The sequence below is a fragment of the Camelus dromedarius genome, chromosome 1 (genome assembly GCF_036321535.1).
Source record: "Camelus dromedarius isolate mCamDro1 chromosome 1, mCamDro1.pat, whole genome shotgun sequence".
In the NCBI taxonomy this organism is placed as follows: Eukaryota; Metazoa; Chordata; class Mammalia; order Artiodactyla; family Camelidae; genus Camelus; species Camelus dromedarius.
In genome coordinates, this window is record NC_087436.1 from 3,758,879 (window position 1) to 3,782,295 (window position 23,417).

A 23,417-nucleotide genomic window follows, 5' to 3' on the forward strand; every position below is an offset into this window, starting at 1 on the left:
GGAGTGGAGTTTGCAAATGAAAAGAAACTTTGTGTTCCCAACAAGCTAGGTGAAGGACGGCTTTCACTCACACATATCTCTTCAGAACTGAGCATGTGGAGAGACGTTCGTTCATCTAGCACAAAGGGAACGGTTTGCAGGAGAAATTTTTACTCAGGTTTCTCTGTCTGTTTCCTAATGTCGGTTTGAAGTTCCTGCAGTTTTCACTGTAAAACTTAGTTGGAGCTAGTAATTTTCCATATAAATATATGGATTTGAGTTTGCAACTGAAAAGAATCTTTGTGTTCCCAACAAGCTAGGTGAAGGACGGCTTTCACACACACTTATCTTTCAGAACTGAGCATGTGGAGAGACGTTCATTCATCTAGCAAATAGGGAACGGTTTGCAGTGGAAACTTTTACTCTGGATTCTCAGTCTGTTTCCTAGTTCCGGTTTGATGTTCCTGCAGTTTTAACTGTAAAACCGAGTTGGTGCTAGTACCTCCTCATATAATTCTATGGAATGGAGTATGCAACTGAAAAGAAACTTTGTGTTCCCAACAAGCTAGGTGAAGGACGGCTTTCACACACACTTATCTCTCAGAACTGTGCATGTGGAGAGACGTTCGTTCAACTAGCACAAAGGGAACGGGTTGCAGACGAAACATTTACTCTGGTTTCTCAGTCTGTTTCCTAGGCCCGGTTTGAAGTTACTGCAGTTTTCACTGTAAACCGAGTTGGAGCTATTTCCTCCCCATATATATGTATGGAGTGATGTTTGCATCTGAAAAGAAACTTTGTGTTCCCAACAAGCTAGGTGAAGGACGGCTTTCACACACACTTATCTCTCAGAACTGAGCATGTGGAGAGACGATCGTTCATCTAGCACAAAGGGAACGGGTTGCAGGAGAAACTTTTACTCTGGTTTCTCAGTCTGTTTCCTAGGCCCAGTTTGAAGTTCCTGCAGTTTTCAATGATATCCGAGTTGGAGCTAGTTCCTCCCCATATATATGTATGGAGTGGAGTTTGCAACTGTAAAGAAACTTTGTGTTCCCAACAAGCAAGTTTAAGTACGGCTTTCACACACACTTATATCTTAGAACTGAGCATGTGGAGAGACGTTCGTTCATCTAGCTCAAAGGGAACGTGTTGCAGGAGAAACTTTTACTCTGTTTTCTCAATATTTTTCCTAGTGCCGGGTTGAAGTTCCTGCAGTTTTCACTGTAAAACCGAGTTGGTTCTAGTACCTCCCCATATATATGTATGGAGTGGAGTTTGCAAATGAAAAGAAAGTTTTTGTTCCCAACAAGCTAGGTGAAGGACGGCTTTCACACACACATATCTCTCAGAACTGAGCATGTGGAGAGACGATCGTTCATCTAGCACAAAGGGAACGGTTTGCAAGAGAAATTTTTACTCTGGTTTCTCTGTCTGTTTCCTACTGTCGGTTTGAAGTTCCTGCAGTTTTCACTGTAAAACTTAGATGGAGCTAGTACCTCCCCATATATATATATGGAGAGAATTTGCAAGTGAAAAAATCTTTGTGTTCCCAAAATGTTAGGTGAAGGACGGCTTTCACACACACTTATCTCTCAGAACTGAGCATTTGGAGAGACGTTCGTTCATCTAGCACAAAGGGAACGGGTTGCAGGGGAAACTTTTACTCTGGTTTCTCAGTCTGTTTCCTGTTGCCGGTTTGATGTTCCTGCAGTTTTCACTGTAAAACCGAGTTGGTTCTAGTACCTCCCCATATATATGTATGGAGTGGAGTTTGCATGAGAAAAGAAACTTTGTGTTCCCAACAAGCTTGGTGAAGTACGGCTTTCACACACACTTATCTCTTAGAAATGAGCATGTGGAGAGACGTTCGTTCATCTAGCACAAAGGGAACGTGTTGCAGGAGAAACTTTTACTCTGGTTTCTCGGTCTGTTTCCTAGTTCCGGTTTCAAGTTCCTGCAGTTTTCACTGTAAAACCGAGTTGGAGCTAGTACCTCCCCATATATATGTATGGAGTGGTGTTTGCAACTGAAAAGAAACTTTGTGTACCCAACAAGCTAGGTGAAGGACGGCTTTCACACAAACTTTTCTCTCAGAACTGACCCTGTGGAGAGACGTTCGTTCATCTAGCACAAAGGGAACGGGTTGCAGGAGAAACTATTACTCTGGTTTCTCAGCCTGTTTCCTATGCCCAGTTTGAAGTTCCTGCAGTTTTCTCTGTAAACCGAGTTGGAGCTAGTTCCTCCCCATATATATGTATGGATTTGAGTTTGCAACTGAAAAGAAACTTTGTGTTCCCAACAAGCAAGGTGAAGGACGGCTTTCACACACACTTATCTCTCAGAACTGAGCATGTGGAGAGACGTACGTTCATCTAGCACAAAGGGAACGGGTTGCAGGAGAAACTTTTACTCTGGTTTCTCAGTGTGTTTCCTAGAGCCGGTTGGAAGTTAGTGCACTTTTCAGTGTAAAACCGAGTTGGAGCTTGTACCTCCCCATATATATGTATGGAGTGGAGTTTGCAAGTGAAAAGAAACTTTGTGTTCAAAACAAGCTACGTGAAGCACGGCTTTCACACACAATTATCTCTCAGAACTGAGCATGTGGAGAGACGTTCTTTCATCTAGCAGAAAGGGAACGGGTTGCAGGAGAAACTTTTCCTCTGGTTTCTCAGTCTGTTTCCTAGTGCCGGTTTGAAGTTCCTGCAATTTTCACTGTAAAACCGAGTTGGAGCTAGTACCTCCCCATATATATGTATGGAGTGGTGTTTGCAACTGAAAAGAAACTTTGTGTTCCCAACAAGATAGGTGAAGGGCGGCTTTCACACCCACTTATCTCTCAGAACTGAGCATGTGGAGAGACGTTCGTTCATCTAGCAGAAAGGGAAGAGTTTGCAGGAGAACATTTTACTCTGTTTTCTCAGTCTTTTTCCTACTGCCGGGTTGATGTTCCTGCAGTTTTCACTGTAAAAAAGTGTTGGAGCTATTACCTCCCCATATATATGTATGGAGTGGTGTTTGCAACTGAAAAGATACTTTGTGTTCCCAACAAGCTAGGTGAAGGACGGCTTTCACACACAATTATCTCTCAGAACTGAGCATGAGGAGAGACGTTCTTTCATCTAGCACAAAGGGAACGGGTTGCAGGAGAAACTTTTCCTCTGGTTTCTCAGTCTGTTTCCTAGTGCCGGTTTGAAGTTCCTGCAATTTTCACTGTAAAACCGAGTTGGAACTAGTACCTCCCCATATATATGTATGGAGTGGTGTTTGCAACTGAAAAGAAACTTTGTGTTCCCAACAAGCCAGGTGAAGTGCGGCTTTCACACCCACTTATCTCTCAGAACTGAGCATGTGGAGAGACGTTCGTTCATCTAGCACAAAGGGAAGAGTTTGCAGGAGAAACTTTTACTCTGGTTTCTCAGTCTTTTTCCTACTGCCGGGTTGATGTTCCTGCAGTTTTCACTGTAAAAAAGAGTTGGAGCTATTACCTCCCCATATATATGTATGGAGTGGTGTTTGCAACTGAAAAGATACTTTGTGTTCCCAACAAGCTAGGTGAAGGACGGCTTTCACACACACATATCTCTCAGAACAGAGCATCTGGGGAGACGTTCGTTCATCTAGCACAAAGGGAACGGGTTGCAGGTGAAACTTTTATTCTGGTTTCTCAGTCTGTTTCCTAGTGCCGGTTTGAAGTTCCTGCAGTTTTCACTGTAAAACCGAGTTGGAGCTAGTACCTCCCCTTATATATGTATGAAGTGGTGTTTGCAAGTGAAAAGAAACTTTGTGTTCCCAACAAGCTAGGTGAAGGACGGCTTTCACACACACTTATCTCACAGAACTAAGCATGTGGAGAGACGTTCGTTAATCTAGCAAAAAGGGAATGTTTTGCAGGAGAAACTTTTTCTCTGGTTTCTCAGTCTTTTTCCTAGTGCCTGATTGAAGTTCCTGCAGTTTTCCCTGTAAAACCGAGTTGGAGCTAGTACCTCCCCTTATATATGTATGGAGTGGAATTTGCAAGTGAAAAGAAACTTTGTGTTTCCAACAAGAAATGTGAAGTACGGATTTCACACACACTTATCTCTCAGAACTGAGCATGTGGAGAGACGTTCGTTCATCTAGCACAAAGGGAACGGGTTGCAGGAGAAACTTTTACTCTGGTTTCTCAGTCTGTTTCCTAGTGCCGGTTTGAAGTTCCTGCAGTTTTCACTGTAAAAACTAGTTGGAGCTAGTACCTCCCCCTATATATGTATGGAGTGGAGTTTGCAAATGAAAAGAAACTTTGTGTTCCCAACAACATAGGTGAAGGACGGCTTTCACACACTAATATCTCTCAGAACTGAGCATGTGGAGAGACGTTCGTTCATCTAGCACAAATGGAAAGGGTTGCAGGAGAAACTTTTACACTGGTTTCTCACTCAGTTTCCTAGTGCCGGTTTGAAGTTCCTCCAGTTTTCACTGTAAAACAGAGTTGGAGCTAGTACCTCCCCTTATATATGTATGGAGTGGTGTTTGCAACTAAAAAGATACTTTGTGTTCCCAACAAGCTAGTTAAAGGACGGCTTTCACCCACACATATATCTCAGAACTGAGCATGTGGAGAGACGTTCGTTCATCTAGCACAAATGGAACTGGTTGCAGGAGATAACTTTTACTCTGGTTTCTCAGTCTGTTTCCTAGTGCCGGTTTGAAGTTCCTGCAGTTTTCACTGTAAAACCGAGTTGGAGCTAGTACATCCCCTTAAATATGTATGGAGTGGTGTTTGCAAGTGAACAGAAACTTTGTTTTCCCAAAAAGCTAGGTGAAGGACGGCTTTCACACACACTTATCACTCAGAACTGAGCATGTGCAGAGACGTTCGTTCATCTAGCACAAAAGGAACGGGTTGCAGGAGAAAATTTTACTCTGGTTTCTCAGTATGTTTCCTAGTGCCGGTTTGAAGTTCCTGCAGTTTACACTGTAAAACGCAGTTGGAGATATTACCTCCCCATATATATGTATGGAGTGGAGTTTGCAAGTGAAAAGAAACTTTGTGTTCCCAACAAGCTAGGTGAAGGACGGCTTTCACACACAATTATCTCTCAGAATGAGCATGTGGAGAGACGTTCGTTCATCTAGCACAAATGGAACGGGTTGCAGGGGAAACTTTTCCTCTGGTTTCTCAGTCTGTTTCCTAGTGCCGGTTTGATGTTCCTGCAGTTTTCACTGTAAAACCGAGTTGGAGCTAGTACCTCCCCATATATATGTATGGAGTGGAGATTGCAACTGAAAAGAAACTTTGTGTTCCCAACAAGCTAGGTGAAGGACGGCTTTCACACACACTTATCTCTCAGAACTGAGCATGTGGAGAGACGTTCGTTCATCTAGCACAAAGGGAAAGGGTTGCAGCAGAAACTTTTTCTCTGTTTTCTCAGTCTTTTTCCTAGTGCCGGTTTGAAGTTCCTGCAGTTTTCACTGTAAAACCGAGTTGGAGCTAGTACCTCCCCATATATATGTATGGAGTGGAATTTGCAAGTGAAAAGGAATTTTGTGTTCCCAACAAGCTAGGTGAAGGACGGTTTCACACACACTTACCTCTCAGAACTGAGCATGTGGAGAGACGTTCGTTCATCTAGCACAAAGGGAACGGGATGCAGGAGAAACATTTACTCAGGTTTCTCAGTCTGTTTCCTAGTGCCGGTTTGAAGTTCCTGCAGTTCTCACTGTAAAACCGAGTTAGAGCTTGTACCTCCCCATATATATGTATGGAGTGGTGTTTGCAACTAAAAAGAATCTTGGTGTTCCCAACAAGCTAGTTGAAGGACGGCTTTCACACACACATATCTCTCAGAACTGAGCATGTGGAGAAACGTTCGTTCATCTAGCACAAACGGAAAGGTTTGCAGCAGAAACTTATACCATGGTTTCTCAGTCTTTTTCCTAGTGCCGGTTTGAATTTCCTGCAGTTTTCACTGTAAAACCGAGTTGGAGCTAGTACCTCCCCATATATATGTATGGAGTGGAATTGGCAACTGAAAAGAAACTTTGCGTTCCCAACAAGCTAGGTGAAGGACGGCTTTCACACACACTTATCTCTCAGAACTGAGCATGTGGAGAGACGTTCGTTCATCTAGCACAAATGGAACGGGTTGAAGGAGAAACTTTTACTCTGGATTCTCAGTCTGTTTCCTAGTGCCGGTATGAAGTTCCTAAAACTTTCACTGTAAAACAGAGTTGGAGCTAGAACCTCCACATATATAGGTATGGAGTGGAGTTTGCAACTGAAAAGAAACATTGTGTTCCCAACAAGCTAGGTGAAGGACGGCTTTCACACACACTTATCTCTCAGAACTGAGCATGTGGAGAGACGTTCGTTCATCTAGCACAAAAGGAAAGGTTTGCAGCAGAAACTTTTACTCTGGTTTCTCAGTCTGTTTCCTAGTGCCGGTTTGAAGTTCCTGCAGTTTTCATTGTAAAACAGATTTGGAGCTAGGACCTCCCATTATATATGTATGGAGTGGAGTTTGCAACTGAAAAGAAACTTTGTGTTCCCAACAAGCAAGGTGAAAGACGGCTTTCACTCACACTTAACTCTCAGAACTGAGCATGTGGTGAGACGTTCGTTCATCTACCACAAAGGGAACGGGTTGCAGGGGAAACTTTTTCTCTGGACTCTCAGTCTGTTTCCTAGTGCCGGTTTGAAGTTCCTGAAGTTTTCACTGAAAAACCGAGTTGGATCTAGTACCTCGCCATATATATGTATGGAGTGGAGTTTGCAAGTGAAAAGAAACTTTGTGTTCCCAACAAGCTAGGTGAAGGACGGCTTCCACACACACTTATCTCTCAGAACTGAGCATGTGGAGAGACGTTCGTTCATCTAGCACAAAGGGAACGGTTTGCAGGAGAAACTTTTACTCTGGTTTCTCAGTCTGTTTCCTAGTGCCGGTTTGAATTTCCTGCAGTTTTCACTGTAAAACCGAGTTGGAGCTAGTACCTCCCCATATATATGTATGGAGTGGAATTGGAAACTGAAAAGAAACTTTGCGTTCCCAACAAGCTAGGTGAAGGACGGCTTTCACACACACTTATCTCTCAGAACTGAGCATGTGGAGAGACGTTCGTTCATCTAGCACAAATGGAACGGGTTGAAGGAGAAAGTTTTACTCTGGTTTCTCAGTCTGTTTCCTAGTGCCGGTATGAAGTTCCTGAAACTTTCAGTGTAAAACCGAGTTGGAGCTAAAACCTCCACATATATAGGTATGGATTGGAGTTTGCAACTGAAAGGAAACTTTGTGTTCCCAACAAGCTAGGTGAAGGACGGCTTTCACACACACTTATCTCTCAGAACTGAGTATGTGGAGAGACTTTCATTCATCTATCACAAAGGGAATGGATTGCAGGAGAAAATTTACTCTGGTTTCTCAGAGTGTTTCCTAGTGCCTGTTGGGAGATCCTGCAGTTTTCACTGTAAAACCGAGTTGGAGCTAGTACCTCCCCATATATATTTATGGAGTGGGGTTTGCAAGTGAAAACAAACTTTGTGTTCCCAAAAAGCAAGGTGAAGGACGGCTTTCACACACACTTATCTCTCAGAACTGAGCATGTGGAGGGACTTTCGTTCATCTAGCACAAAGGGAACGGGTTGCAGGGGAAACTTTTACTCTGGTTTCTCAGTCTGTTTCCTAGTGCCGTTTTAAAGTTCCTGCAGTTTCACTGTAAAACAGAGTTGGAGCTAGTACCTACCCATATATATGTATGGAGTGGAGTTTACAACTGAAAAGAAACTTTGTGTTCCCTACAAGCTAGGTGAATGACGGCTTTCACACCCACTTATCTCTCAGAACTGAGCATGTGTAGAGACGTTCGTTCATCTAGCACAAAGGAACGGTTTGCAGGAGAAACATTTACTCTGGTTTCTGAGTCTGTTTCCTAGTGCCGGTTTGAAGTTACTGCAGTTTTCACTGTAAAACCGTGTTGGAGCTAGTACCTCCCCATATATATGTATGGAGTGGAGTTTGCAACTGAAAAGAAACTTTGTGTTCCCAACAAGCTAGGTGAAGGACGGCTTTCACACACACTTATCTCTCAGAACTGAGCATGTGGAGAGACGTTCGTTCATCTAGCACAAAGGGAACGGTTTGCAGGAGAAACTTTTACTCTGGTTTCTCAGTCTGTTTCCTAGAGCCGGTTGGATGTTCCTACATTTTTCCGTGTAAAACCGAGTTGGAGCTAGTATCTCCCCATATATATGTATGGAGTGGAGTTTGCAAGTGAAAAGAATCTTTGTGTTCCCAACAAGCTAGGTGAAGGACGGGTTTCACACACACATATCTCTCAGAAATGAGCATGTGGAGAGACATTCTTTCATCTAGCACAAAGGGAACGGGTGGCAGGAGAAACTTTTCCTCTGGTTTCTCAGTCTGTTTCCAAGTGCCTGTTTGAAGTTCCTGCAGTTTTCACTGTAAAACCGAGTTGGAGCTTGTACCTCCCCATATATATGTATGGAGTGGATTTGGCAACTGAAAAGAAACTTTGTGTTCCCAACAAGCAAGGTGAAGGACGGCATTCACACACACTTATCTCTCAGAACTGAGCATGTGGAGAGACGTTCGTTCATCTAGCACAAAGGGAACGGGTTGCAGGAGAAACTTTTACTCTGGTTTCTCAGTGTGTTTCCTAGAGCCTGTTGGAAGTTAGTGCACTTTTCAGTGTAAAACCGAGTTGGAGCTAGTACCTCCCCATATATATGTATGGAGTGGAGTTTGCAAGTGAAAAGAAACTTTGTGTTCCCAACAAGCTACGTGAAGCACGGCTTTCACACACACTTATCTCACAGAACTGAGCATGTGGAGAGACGTTCGTTCATCTAGCACAAAGGGAACGTTTTGCAGGAGAAACTTTTTCTCTGGTTTCTCAGTCTTTTTCCTAGTGCCTGATTGAAGTTCCTGCAGTTTTCCCTGTAAAACCGAGATGGAGCTAGTACCTCCCCTTATATATGTATGGAGTGGAATTTGCAAGTGAAAAGAAACTTTGTGTTCCCAACAAGAAATATGAAGTACGGATTTCACACACACTTATCTCTCAGAACTGAGCATGTGGAGAGACGTTCGTTCATCTAGCACAAAGGGAACGGGTTGCAGGAGAAACTTTTACTCTGGTTTCTCAGTCTGTTTCCTAGTGCTGGTTTGAAGTTCCTGCAGTTTTCACTGTAAAAACTAGTTGGAGCTAGTACCTCCCCCTATATATGTATGGAGTGGAGTTTGCAAATGAAAAGAAACTTGGTGTTCCCAACAACATAGGTGAAGGACGGCTTTCACACACTAATAACTCTCAGAACTGAGCATGTGGAGAGACGTTCGTTCATCTAGCACAAATGGAACGGGTTGCAGGAGAAACTTTTACACTGGTTTCTCACTCAGTTTCCTAGTGCCGGTTTGAAGTTCCTCCAGTTTTCACTGTAAAACAGAGTTGGAGCTAGTACCTCCCCTTATATATGTATGGAGTGGTGTTTGCAACTAAAAAGATACTTTGTGTTCCCAACAAGCTAGTTAAAGGACGGCTTTCACCCACACATATATCTCAGAACTGAGCATGTGGAGAGACGTTCGTTCATCTAGCACAAATGGAACCGGTTGCAGGAGATAACTTTTACTCTGGTTTCTCAGTCTGTTTCCTAGTGCCGGTTTGAAGTTCCTGCAGTTTTCACTGTAAAACCGAGTTGGAGCTAGTACATCCCCTTAAATATGTATGGAGTGGTGTTTGCAAGTGAACAGAAACTTTGTTTTCCCAAAAAGCTAGGTGAAGGACGGCTTTCACACACACTTATCACTCAGAACTGAGCATGTGCAGAGACGTTCGTTCATCTAGCACAAAAGGAACGGGTTGCAGGAGAAAATTTTACTCTGGTTTCTCAGTATGTTTCCTAGTGCCGGTTTGAAGTTCCTGCAGTTTACACTGTAAAACGCAGTTGGAGATATTACCTCCCCATATATATGTATGGAGTGGAGTTTGCAAGTGAAAAGAAACTTTGTGTTCCCAACAAGCTAGGTGAAGGACGGCTTTCACACACACTTATCTCTCAGAACTGAGCATGTGGAGAGACGTTCGTTCATCTAGCACAAAGGGAAAGGGTTGCAGCAGAAACTTTAACTCTGCTTTCTCAGTCTGTTTCCTATTGCCGGTTTGAAGTTTCTGCAGTTTGCACAGTAAACCCGAGTTGGAGCTAGTACCTCGCCATATATATGTATGGAGAGGAGTTTGCAAGTGAAAAGAATGTTTGTGTTCCCAACAAGCTACGTGAAGGACGGTTTTCACACACACTTATCTCTCAGAACTGAGCATGTGGAGAGACGTTCGTTCATCTAGCACAAAGGGAAAGGGTTGCAGCAGAAACTTTTACTCTGTTTTCTCAGTCTTTTTCCTAGTGCCGGTTTGAAGTTCCTGCAGTTTTCACTGTAAAACCGAGTTGGAGCTAGTACCTCCCCATATATATGTATGGAGTGGAATTTGCAAGTGAAAAGGAATTTTGTGTTCCCAACAAGCTAGGTGAAGGACGGTTTCACACACACTTATCTCTCAGAAATGAGCATTTGGAGAGACGTTCGTTCATCTAGCACAAAGGGAACGGGTTGCAGGAGAAACTTTTACTCTTGTTTCTCAGTCTGTTTCCTAGTGCCGGTTTGAAGTTCCTGAAGTTTTCACTGTAAAACCGAGTTGGAGCTAGTACCTCCCCATATATATGTATGGAGTGGAGTTTGCATCTGAAAAGTAACTTTGTGTTTCCAACAAGCTAGGTGAAGGACGGCATTCACACACACTTATCTCTCAGAACTGAGCATGTGGAGAGACGTTCGTTCATCTAGCACAAAGGGAACGGGATGCAGGAGAAACATTTACTCAGGTTTCTCAGTCTGTTTCCTAGTGCCGGTTTGAAGTTCCTGCAGTTTTCACTGTAAAACCGAGTTAGAGCTTGTACCTCCCCATATATATGTATGGAGTGGTGTTTGCAACTAAAAAGAATCTTGGTGTTCCCAACAAGCTAGTTGAAGGACGGCTTTCACACACACATATCTCTCAGAACTGAGCATGTGGAGAAACGTTCGTTCATCTAGCACAAACGGAAAGGGTTGCAGCAGAAACTTATACCATGGTTTCTCAGTCTTTTTCCTAGTGCCGGTTTGAATTTCCTGCAGTTTTCACTGTAAAACCGAGTTGGAGCTAGTACCTCCCCATATATATGTATGGAGTGGAATTGGCAACTGAAAAGAAACTTTGCGTTCCCAACAAGCTAGGTGAAGTACGGCTTTCACACACACTTATCTCTCAGAACTGAGCATGTGGAGAGACGTACGTTCATCTAGCACCAAGGGAACGGTTTGCAGGAGAAACTTTTACTCTGGTTTCTCAGTCTGTTTCCTACAGCCGGTTTGATGTTCCTGCAGTTTACACTGTAAAACAGAGTTGGAGCTAATACCTCCCCATATATATCTATAGAGTGGAGTTTGCAAGTGAAAATTAGCTTTCTGTTCCCAACAAGCTAGGTGAAGGACGGCTTTCACACCCACTTATCTCTCAGAACTGAGCATGTGGAAAGACGTTCGTTCATCTAGCTCAAAGGGAACGGGTTGCAGGGAAACTTTTACTCTGATTTCTCAGTCTGTTTCCTAGTGCCGGTTTGAAGTTCCTGCAGTTTTCACTGTAAAACCGATTTGGAGCTTGTACCTCCCCATATATTTGTATGGAGTGGAGTTTGCAAATGAAAAGAAACTTTGTGTTCCCAACAAGCTAGGTGAAGGACGGCTTTCACTCACACATATCTCTTCAGAACTGAGCATGTGGAGAGACGTTCGTTCATCTAGCACAAAGGGAACGGTTTGCAGGAGAAATTTTTACTCTGGTTTCTCTGTCTGTTTCCTAATGTCGGTTTGAAGTTCCTGCACTTTTCACTGTAAAACTTAGTTGGAGCTAGTACTTTTCCATATAAATATATGGATTTGAGTTTGCAACTGAAAAGAATCTTTGTGTTCCCAACAAGCTAGGTGAAGGACGGCTTTCACACACACTTATCTTTCAGAACTGAGCATGTGGAGAGACGTTCATTCATCTAGCAAATAGGGAACGGTTTGCAGGGGAAACTTTTACTCTGGATTCTCAGTCTGTTTCCTAGTTCCGGTTTGATGTTCCTGCAGTTTTAACTGTAAAACCGTGTTGGTGCTAGTACTTCCTCATATAATTCTATGGAATGGAGTATGCAACTGAAAAGAAACTTTGTGTTCCCAACAAGCTAGGTGAAGGACGGCTTTCACACACACTTATCTCTCAGAACTGTGCATGTGGAGAGACGTTCGTTCAACTAGCACAAAGGGAACGGGTTGCAGACGAAACATTTACTCTGGTTTCTCAGTCTGTTTCCTAGGCCCGGTTTGAAGTTACTGCAGTTTTCACTGTAAACCGAGTTGGAGCTATTTCCTCCCCATATATATGTATGGAGTGATGTTTGCATCTGAAAAGAAACTTTGTGTTCCCAACAAGCTAGGTGAAGGACGGCTTTCACACACACTTATCTCTCAGAACTGAGCATGTGGAGAGACGATCGTTCATCTAGCACAAAGGGAACGGGTTGCAGGAGAAACTTTTACTCTGGTTTCTCAGTCTGTTTCCTAGGCCCAGTTTGAAGTTCCTGCAGTTTTCAATGATATCCGAGTTGGAGCTAGTTCCTCCCCATATATATGTATGGAGTGGAGTTTGCAACTGTAAAGAAACTTTGTGTTCCCAACAAGCAAGTTTAAGTACGGCTTTCACACACACTTATATCTTAGAACTGAGCATGTGGAGAGACGTTCGTTCATCTAGCACAAAGGGAACGGTTTGCAAGAGAAATTTTTACTCTGGTTTCTCTGTCTGTTTCCTACTGTCGGTTTGAAGTTCCTGCAGTTTTCACTGTAAAACTTAGATGGAGCTAGTACCTCCCCATATATATATATGGAGAGAATTTGCAAGTGAAAAAATCTTTGTGTTCCCAAAATGTTAGGTGAAGGACGGCTTTCACACACACTTATCTCTCAGAACTGAGCATTTGGAGAGACGTTCGTTCATCTAGCACAAAGGGAACGGGTTGCAGGGGAAACTTTTACTCTGGTTTCTCAGTCTGTTTCCTGTTGCCGGTTTAATGTTCCTGCAGTTTTCACTGTAAAACCGAGTTGGTTCTAGTACCTCCCCATATATATGTATGGAGTGGAGTTTGCATGAGAAAAGAAACTTTGTGTTCCCAACAAGCTTGGTGAAGTACGGCTTTCACACACACTTATCTCTTAGAAATGAGCATGTGGAGAGACGTTCGTTCATCTAGCACAAAGGGAACGTGTTGCAGGAGAAACTTTTACTCTGGTTTCTCGGTCTGTTTCCTAGTTCCGGTTTCAAGTTCCTGCAGTTTTCACTGTAAAACCGAGTTGGAGCTAGTACCTCCCCATATATATGTATGGAGTGGTGTTTGCAACTGAAAAGAAACTTTGTGTACCCAACAAGCTAGGTGAAGGACGGCTTTCACACAAACTTTTCTCTCAGAACTGACCCTGTGGAGAGACGTTCGTTCATCTAGCACAAAGGGAACGGGTTGCAGGAGAAACTTTTACTCTGGTTTCTCAGCCTGTTTCCTATGCCCAGTTTGAAGTTCCTGCAGTTTTCTCTGTAAACCGAGTTGGAGCTAGTTCCTCCCCATATATATGTATGGATTTGAGTTTGCAACTGAAAAGAAACTTTGTGTTCCCAACAAGCTAAGTGAAGGACGGCTTTCACACACACTTATCTCTCAGAACTGAGCATGTGGAGAGACGTTCGTTCATCTAGCACAAATGGAACGGGTTGCAGGAGAAACTTTTACTCCGGTTTCTCAGTCTGTTTCCTAGTGCCGGTTTGAATTTCCTGCAGTTTTCACTGTAAAACCGAGTTGTAGCTAGTACCTCCCCATATATATGTTCGGAGTGGAATTTGCAACTGAAAAGAAACTTTGTGTTCCCAACAAGCTAGGTGAAGGACGGCTTTCACACACACTTATCTCTCAGAACTGAGCATGTGGAGAGACGTACGTTCATCTAGCACCAAGGGAACGGTTTGCAGGAGAAACTTTTACTCTGGTTTCTCAGTCTGTTTCCTACAGCCGGTTTGATGTTCCTGCAGTTTACACTGTAAAACAGAGTTGGAGCTAATACCTCCCCATATAAATCTATAGAGTGGAGTTTGCAAGTGAAAATTAGCTTTCTGTTCCCAACAAGCTAGGTGAAGGACGGCTTTCACACCCACTTATCTCTCAGAACTGAGCATGTGGAAAGACGTTCGTTCATCTAGCTCAAAGTGAACGGGTTGCAGGGAAACTTTTACTCTGATTTCTCAGTCTGTTTCCTAGTGCCGGTTTGAAGTTCCTGCAGTTTTCACTATAAAACCGATTTGGAGCTTGTACCTCCCCATATATATGTATGGAGTGGAGTTTGCAAATGAAAAGAAACTTTGTGTTCCCAACAAGCTAGGTGAAGGACGGCTTTCACTCACACATATCTCTCAGAACTGAGCATGTGGAGAGACGTTCGTTCATCTAGCACAAAGGGAACGGTTTGCAGGAGAAATTTTTACTCTGGTTTCTCTGTCTGTTTCCTACTGTCGGTTTGAAGTTCCTGCAGTTTTCACTGTAAAACTTAGTTGGAGCTAGTACTTTTCCATATAAATATATGGATTTGAGTTTGCAACTGAAAAGAAACTTTGTGTTCCCAACAACCTAGGTGAAGGACGGCTTTCACACACACTTATCTTTCAGAACTGAGCATGTGGAGAGACGTTCATTCATCTAGCAAATAGGGAACGGTTTGCAGGAGAAACTTTTACTCTGGATTCTCAGTCTGTTTCCTAGTTCCGGTTTGATGTTCCTGCAGTTTTAACTGTAAAACCGAGTTGGTGCTAGTACCTCCTCATATAATTCTATTGAATGGAGTATGCAACTGAAAAGAAACTTTGTGTTCCCAACAAGCTAGGTGAAGGACGGCTTTCACACACACTTATCTCTCAGAACTGAGCATGTGGAGAGACGTTCGTTCATCTAGCACAAAGGGAAAGGGTTGCAGCAGAAACTTTTACTCTGTTTTCTCAGTCTTTTTCCTAGTGCCGGTTTGAAGTTCCTGCAGTTTTCACTGTAAAACCGAGTTGGAGCTAGTACCTCCCCATATATATGTATGGAGTGGAATTTGCAAGTGAAAAGGAATTTTGTGTTCCCAACAAGCTAGGTGAAGGACGGTTTCACACACACTTACCTCTCAGAACTGAGCATGTGGAGAGACGTTCGTTCATCTAGCACAAAGGGAACGGGATGCAGGAGAAACATTTACTCAGGTTTCTCAGTCTGTTTCCTAGTGCCGGTTTGAAGTTCCTGCAGTTCTCACTGTAAAACCGAGTTAGAGCTTGTACCTCCCCATATATATGTATGGAGTGGTGTTTGCAACTAAAAAGAATCTTGGTGTTCCCAACAAGCTAGTTGAAGGACGGCTTTCACACACACATATCTCTCAGAACTGAGCATGTGGAGAAACGTTCGTTCATCTAGCACAAACGGAAAGGTTTGCAGCAGAAACTTATACCATGGTTTCTCAGTCTTTTTCCTAGTGCCGGTTTGAATTTCCTGCAGTTTTCACTGTAAAACCGAGTTGGAGCTAGTACCTCCCCATATATATGTATGGAGTGGAATTGGCAACTGAAAAGAAACTTTGCGTTCCCAACAAGCTAGGTGAAGGACGGCTTTCACACACACTTATCTCTCAGAACTGAGCATGTGGAGAGACGTTCGTTCATCTAGCACAAATGGAACGGGTTGAAGGAGAAACTTTTACTCTGGTTTCTCAGTCTGTTTCCTAGTGCCGGTATGAAGTTCCTAAAACTTTCACTGTAAAACAGAGTTGGAGCTAGAACCTCCACATATATAGGTATGGAGTGGAGTTTGCAACTGAAAAGAAACTTTGTGTTCCCAACAAGCTAGGTGAAGGACGGCTTTCACACACACTTATCTCTCAGAACTGAGCATGTGGAGAGACGTTCGTTCATCTAGCACAAAAGGAAATGTTTGCAGCAGAAACTTTTACTCTGGTTTCTCAGTCTGTTTCCTAGTGCCGGTTTGAAGTTCCTGCAGTTTTCATTGTAAAACAGATTTGGAGCTAGGACCTCCCATTATATATGTATGGAGTGGAGTTTGCAACTGAAAAGAAACTTTGTGTTCCCAACAAGCAAGGTGAAAGACGGCTTTCACTCACACTTAACTCTCAGAACTGAGCATGTGGTGAGACGTTCGTTCATCTACCACAAAGGGAACGGGTTGCAGGGGAAACTTTTTCTCTGGACTCTCAGTCTGTTTCCTAGTGCCGGTTTGAAGTTCCTGAAGTTTTCACTGAAAAACCGAGTTGGATCTAGTACCTCGCCATATATATGTATGGAGTGGAGTTTGCAAGTGAAAAGAAACTTTGTGTTCCCAACAAGCTAGGTGAAGGACGGCTTCCACACACACTTATCTCTCAGAACTGAGCATGTGGAGAGACGTTCGTTCATCTAGCACAAAGGGAACGGTTTGCAGGAGAAACTTTTACTCTGGTTTCTCAGTCTGTTTCCTAGTGCCGGTTTGAATTTCCTGCAGTTTTCACTGTAAAACCGAGTTGGAGCTAGTACCTCCCCATATATATGTATGGAGTGGAATTGGAAACTGAAAAGATACTTTGCGTTCCCAACAAGCTAGGTGAAGGACGGCTTTCACACACACTTATCTCTCAGAACTGAGCATGTGGAGAGACGTTCGTTCATCTAGCACAAATGGAACGGGTTGAAGGAGAAAGTTTTACTCTGGTTTCTCAGTCTGTTTCCTAGTGCCGGTATGAAGTTCCTGAAACTTTCAGTGTAAAACCGAGTTGGAGCTAAAACCTCCACATATATAGGTATGGATTGGAGTTTGCAACTGAAAGGAAACTTTGTGTTCCCAACAAGCTAGGTGAAGGACGGCTTTCACACACACTTATCTCTCAGAACTGAGTATGTGGAGAGACTTTCATTCATCTATCACAAAGGGAATGGATTGCAGGAGAAAATTTACTCTGGTTTCTCAGAGTGTTTCCTAGTGCCTGTTGGGAGATCCTGCAGTTTTCACTGTAAAACCGAGTTGGAGCTAGTACCTCCCCATATATATTTATGGAGTGGGGTTTGCAAGTGAAAACAAACTTTGTGTTCCCAAAAAGCAAGGTGAAGGACGGCTTTCACACACACTTATCTCTCAGAACTGAGCATGTGGAGGGACTTTCGTTCATCTAGCACAAAGGGAACGGGTTGCAGGGGAAACTTTTACTCTGGTTTCTCAGTCTGTTTCCTAGTGCCGTTTTAAAGTTCCTGCAGTTTCACTGTAAAACAGAGTTGGAGCTAGTACCTACCCATATATATGTATGGAGTGGAGTTTACAACTGAAAAGAAACTTTGTGTTCCCTACAAGCTAGGTGAATGACGGCTTTCACACCCACTTATCTCTCAGAACTGAGCATGTGTAGAGACGTTCGTTCATCTAGCACAAAGGAACGGTTTGCAGGAGAAACATTTACTCTGGTTTCTGAGTCTGTTTCCTAGTGCCGGTTTGAAGTTACTGCAGTTTTCACTGTAAAACCGTGTTGGAGCTAGTACCTCCCCATATATATGTATGGAGTGGAGTTTGCAACTGAAAAGAAACTTTGTGTTCCCAACAAGCTAGGTGAAGGACGGCTTTCACACACACTTATCTCTCAGAACTGAGCATGTGGAGAGACGTTCGTTCATCTAGCACAAAGGGAACGGTTTGCAGGAGAAACTTTTACTCTGGTTTCTCAGTCTGTTTCCTAGAGCCGGTTGGATGTTCCTACATTTTTCCGTGTAAAACCGAGTTGGAGCTAGTATCTCCCCATATATATGTATGGAGTGGAGTTTGCAAGTGAAAAGAATCTTTGTGTTCCCAACAAGCTAGGTGAAGGACGGGTTTCACACACACATATCTCTCAGAAATGAGCATGTGGAGAGACATTCGTTCATCTAGCACAAAGGGAACGGGTGGCAGGAGAAACTTTTCCTCTGGTTTCTCAGTCTGTTTCCAAGTGCCGGTTTGAAGTTCCTGCAGTTTTCACTGTAAAACCGATTTGGAGCTTGTACCTCCCCATATATATGTATGGAGTGGATTTGGCAACTGAAAAGAAACTTTGTGTTCCCAACAAGCAAGGTGAAGGACGGCATTCACACACACTTATCTCTCAGAACTGAGCATGTGGAGAGACGTTCGTTCATCTAGCACAAAGGGAACGGGTTGCAGGAGAAACTTTTACTCTGGTTTCTCAGTGTGTTTCCTAGAGCCTGTTGGAAGTTAGTGCACTTTTCAGTGTAAAACCGAGTTGGAGCTAGTACCTCCCCATATATATGTATGGAGTGGAGTTTGCAAGTGAAAAGAAACTTTGTGTTCCCAACAAGCTACGTGAAGCACGGCTTTCACACACACTTATCTCACAGAACTGAGCATGTGGAGAGACGTTCGTTCATCTAGCACAAAGGGAACGTTTTGCAGGAGAAACTTTTTCTCTGGTTTCTCAGTCTTTTTCCTAGTGCCTGATTGAAGTTCCTGCAGTTTTCCCTGTAAAACCGAGATGGAGCTAGTACCTCCCCTTATATATGTATGGAGTGGAATTTTCAAGTGAAAAGAAACTTTGTGTTCCCAACAAGAAATATGAAGTACGGATTTCACACACACTTATCTCTCAGAACTGAGCATGTGGAGAGACGTTCGTTCATCTAGCACAAAGGGAACGGGTTGCAGGAGAAACTTTTACTCTGGTTTCTCAGTCTGTTTCCTAGTGCTGGTTTGAAGTTCCTGCAGTTTTCACTGTAAAAACTAGTTGGAGCTAGTACCTCCCCCTATATATGTATGGAGTGGAGTTTGCAAATGAAAAGAAACTTGGTGTTCCCAACAACATAGGTGAAGGACGGCTTTCACACACTAATAACTCTCAGAACTGAGCATGTGGAGAGACGTTCGTTCATCTAGCACAAATGGAACGGGTTGCAGGAGAAACTTTTACACTGGTTTCTCACTCAGTTTCCTAGTGCCGGTTTGAAGTTCCTCCAGTTTTCACTGTAAAACAGAGTTGGAGCTAGTACCTCCCCTTATATATGTATGGAGTGGTGTTTGCAACTAAAAAGATACTTTGTGTTCCCAACAAGCTAGTTAAAGGACGGCTTTCACCCACACATATATCTCAGAACTGAGCATGTGGAGAGACGTTCGTTCATCTAGCACAAATGGAACCGGTTGCAGGAGATAACTTTTACTCTGGTTTCTCAGTCTGTTTCCTAGTGCCGGTTTGAAGTTCCTGCAGTTTTCACTGTAAAACCGAGTTGGAGCTAGTACATCCCCTTAAATATGTATGGAGTGGTGTTTGCAAGTGAACAGAAACTTTGTTTTCCCAAAAAGCTAGGTGAAGGACGGCTTTCACACACACTTATCACTCAGAACTGAGCATGTGCAGAGACGTTCGTTCATCTAGCACAAAAGGAACGGGTTGCAGGAGAAAATTTTACTCTGGTTTCTCAGTATGTTTCCTAGTGCCGGTTTGAAGTTCCTGCAGTTTACACTGTAAAACGCAGTTGGAGATATTACCTCCCCATATATATGTATGGAGTGGAGTTTGCAAGTGAAAAGAAACTTTGTGTTCCCAACAAGCTAGGTGAAGGACGGCTTTCACACACACTTATCTCTCAGAACTGAGCATGTGGAGAGACGTTCGTTCATCTAGCACAAAGGGAAAGGGTTGCAGCAGAAACTTTAACTCTGCTTTCTCAGTCTGTTTCCTATTGCCGGTTTGAAGTTTCTGCAGTTTGCACAGTAAACCCGAGTTGGAGCTAGTACCTCGCCATATATATGTATGGAGAGGAGTTTGCAAGTGAAAAGAATGTTTGTGTTCCCAACAAGCTACGTGAAGGACGGTTTTCACACACACTTATCTCTCAGAACTGAGCATGTGGAGAGACGTTCGTTCATCTAGCACAAAGGGAAAGGGTTGCAGCAGAAACTTTTACTCTGTTTTCTCAGTCTTTTTCCTAGTGCCGGTTTGAAGTTCCTGCAGTTTTCACTGTAAAACCGAGTTGGAGCTAGTACCTCCCCATATATATGTATGGAGTGGAATTTGCAAGTGAAAAGGAATTTTGTGTTCCCAACAAGCTAGGTGAAGGACGGTTTCACACACACTTATCTCTCAGAAATGAGCATTTGGAGAGACGTTCGTTCATCTAGCACAAAGGGAACGGGTTGCAGGAGAAACTTTTACTCTTGTTTCTCAGTCTGTTTCCTAGTGCCGGTTTGAAGTTCCTGAAGTTTTCACTGTAAAACCGAGTTGGAGCTAGTACCTCCCCATATATATGTATGGAGTGGAGTTTGCATCTGAAAAGTAACTTTGTGTTTCCAACAAGCTAGGTGAAGGACGGCATTCACACACACTTATCTCTCAGAACTGAGCATGTGGAGAGACGTTCGTTCATCTAGCACAAAGGGAACGGGATGCAGGAGAAACATTTACTCAGGTTTCTCAGTCTGTTTCCTAGTGCCGGTTTGAAGTTCCTGCAGTTTTCACTGTAAAACCGAGTTAGAGCTTGTACCTCCCCATATATATGTATGGAGTGGTGTTTGCAACTAAAAAGAATCTTGGTGTTCCCAACAAGCTAGTTGAAGGACGGCTTTCACACACACATATCTCTCAGAACTGAGCATGTGGAGAAACGTTCGTTCATCTAGCACAAACGGAAATGGTTGCAGCAGAAACTTATACCATGGTTTCTCAGTCTTTTTCCTAGTGCCGGTTTGAATTTCCTGCAGTTTTCACTGTAAAACCGAGTTGGAGCTAGTACCTCCCCATATATATGTATGGAGTGGAATTGGCAACTGAAAAGAAACTTTGCGTTCCCAACAAGCTAGGTGAAGTACGGCTTTCACACACACTTATCTCTCAGAACTGAGCATGTGGAGAGACGTACGTTCATCTAGCACCAAGGGAACGGTTTGCAGGAGAAACTTTTACTCTGGTTTCTCAGTCTGTTTCCTACAGCCGGTTTGATGTTCCTGCAGTTTACACTGTAAAACAGAGTTGGAGCTAATACCTCCCCATATATATCTATAGAGTGGAGTTTGCAAGTGAAAATTAGCTTTCTGTTCCCAACAAGCTAGGTGAAGGACGGCTTTCACACCCACTTATCTCTCAGAACTGAGCATGTGGAAAGACGTTCGTTCATCTAGCTCAAAGGGAACGGGTTGCAGGGAAACTTTTACTCTGATTTCTCAGTCTGTTTCCTAGTGCCGGTTTGAAGTTCCTGCAGTTTTCACTGTAAAACCGATTTGGAGCTTGTACCTCCCCATATATATGTATGGAGTGGAGTTTGCAAATGAAAAGAAACTTTGTGTTCCCAACAAGCTAGGTGAAGGACGGCTTTCACTCACACATATCTCTTCAGAACTGAGCATGTGGAGAGACGTTCGTTCATCTAGCACAAAGGGAACGGTTTGCAGGAGAAATTTTTACTCTGGTTTCTCTGTCTGTTTCCTAATGTCGGTTTGAAGTTCCTGCAGTTTTCACTGTAAAACTTAGTTGGAGCTAGTACTTTTCCATATAAATATATGGATTTGAGTTTGCAACTGAAAAGAATCTTTGTGTTCCCAACAAGCTAGGTGAAGGACGGCTTTCACACACACTTATCTTTCAGAACTGAGCATGTGGAGAGACGTTCATTCATCTAGCAAATAGGGAACGGTTTGCAGGGGAAACTTTTACTCTGGATTCTCAGTCTGTTTCCTAGTTCCGGTTTGATGTTCCTGCAGTTTTAACTGTAAAACCGTGTTGGTGCTAGTACCTCCTCATATAATTCTATGGAATGGAGTATGCAACTGAAAAGAAACTTTGTGTTCCCAACAAGCTAGGTGAAGGACGGCTTTCACACACACTTATCTCTCAGAACTGTGCATGTGGAGAGACGTTCGTTCAACTAGCACAAAGGGAACGGGTTGCAGACGAAACATTTACTCTGGTTTCTCAGTCTGTTTCCTAGGCCCGGTTTGAAGTTACTGCAGTTTTCACTGTAAACCGAGTTGGAGCTATTTCCTCCCCATATATATGTATGGAGTGATGTTTGCATCTGAAAAGAAACTTTGTGTTCCCAACAAGCTAGGTGAAGGACGGCTTTCACACACACTTATCTCTCAGAACTGAGCATGTGGAGAGACGATCGTTCATCTAGCACAAAGGGAACGGGTTGCAGGAGAAACTTTTACTCTGGTTTCTCAGTCTGTTTCCTAGGCCCAGTTTGAAGTTCCTGCAGTTTTCAATGATATCCGAGTTGGAGCTAGTTCCTCCCCATATATATGTATGGAGTGGAGTTTGCAACTGTAAAGAAACTTTGTGTTCCCAACAAGCAAGTTTAAGTACGGCTTTCACACACACTTATATCTTAGAACTGAGCATGTGGAGAGACGTTCGTTCATCTAGCACAAAGGGAACGGTTTGCAAGAGAAATTTTTACTCTGGTTTCTCTGTCTGTTTCCTACTGTCGGTTTGAAGTTCCTGCAGTTTTCACTGTAAAACTTAGATGGAGCTAGTACCTCCCCATATATATATATGGAGAGAATTTGCAAGTGAAAAAATCTTTGTGTTCCCAAAATGTTAGGTGAAGGACGGCTTTCACACACACTTATCTCTCAGAACTGAGCATTTGGAGAGACGTTCGTTCATCTAGCACAAAGGGAACGGGTTGCAGGGGAAACTTTTACTCTGGTTTCTCAGTCTGTTTCCTGTTGCCGGTTTGATGTTCCTGCAGTTTTCACTGTAAAACCGAGTTGGTTCTAGTACCTCCCCATATATATGTATGGAGTGGAGTTTGCATGAGAAAAGAAACTTTGTGTTCCCAACAAGCTTGGTGAAGTACGGCTTTCACACACACTTATCTCTTAGAAATGAGCATGTGGAGAGACGTTCGTTCATCTAGCACAAAGGGAACGTGTTGCAGGAGAAACTTTTACTCTGGTTTCTCGGTCTGTTTCCTAGTTCCGGTTTCAAGTTCCTGCAGTTTTCACTGTAAAACCGAGTTGGAGCTAGTACCTCCCCATATATATGTATGGAGTGGTGTTTGCAACTGAAAAGAAACTTTGTGTACCCAACAAGCTAGGTGAAGGACGGCTTTCACACAAACTTTTCTCTCAGAACTGACCCTGTGGAGAGACGTTCGTTCATCTAGCACAAAGGGAACGGGTTGCAGGAGAAACTTTTACTCTGGTTTCTCAGCCTGTTTCCTATGCCCAGTTTGAAGTTCCTGCAGTTTTCTCTGTAAACCGAGTTGGAGCTAGTTCCTCCCCATATATATGTATGGATTTGAGTTTGCAACTGAAAAGAAACTTTGTG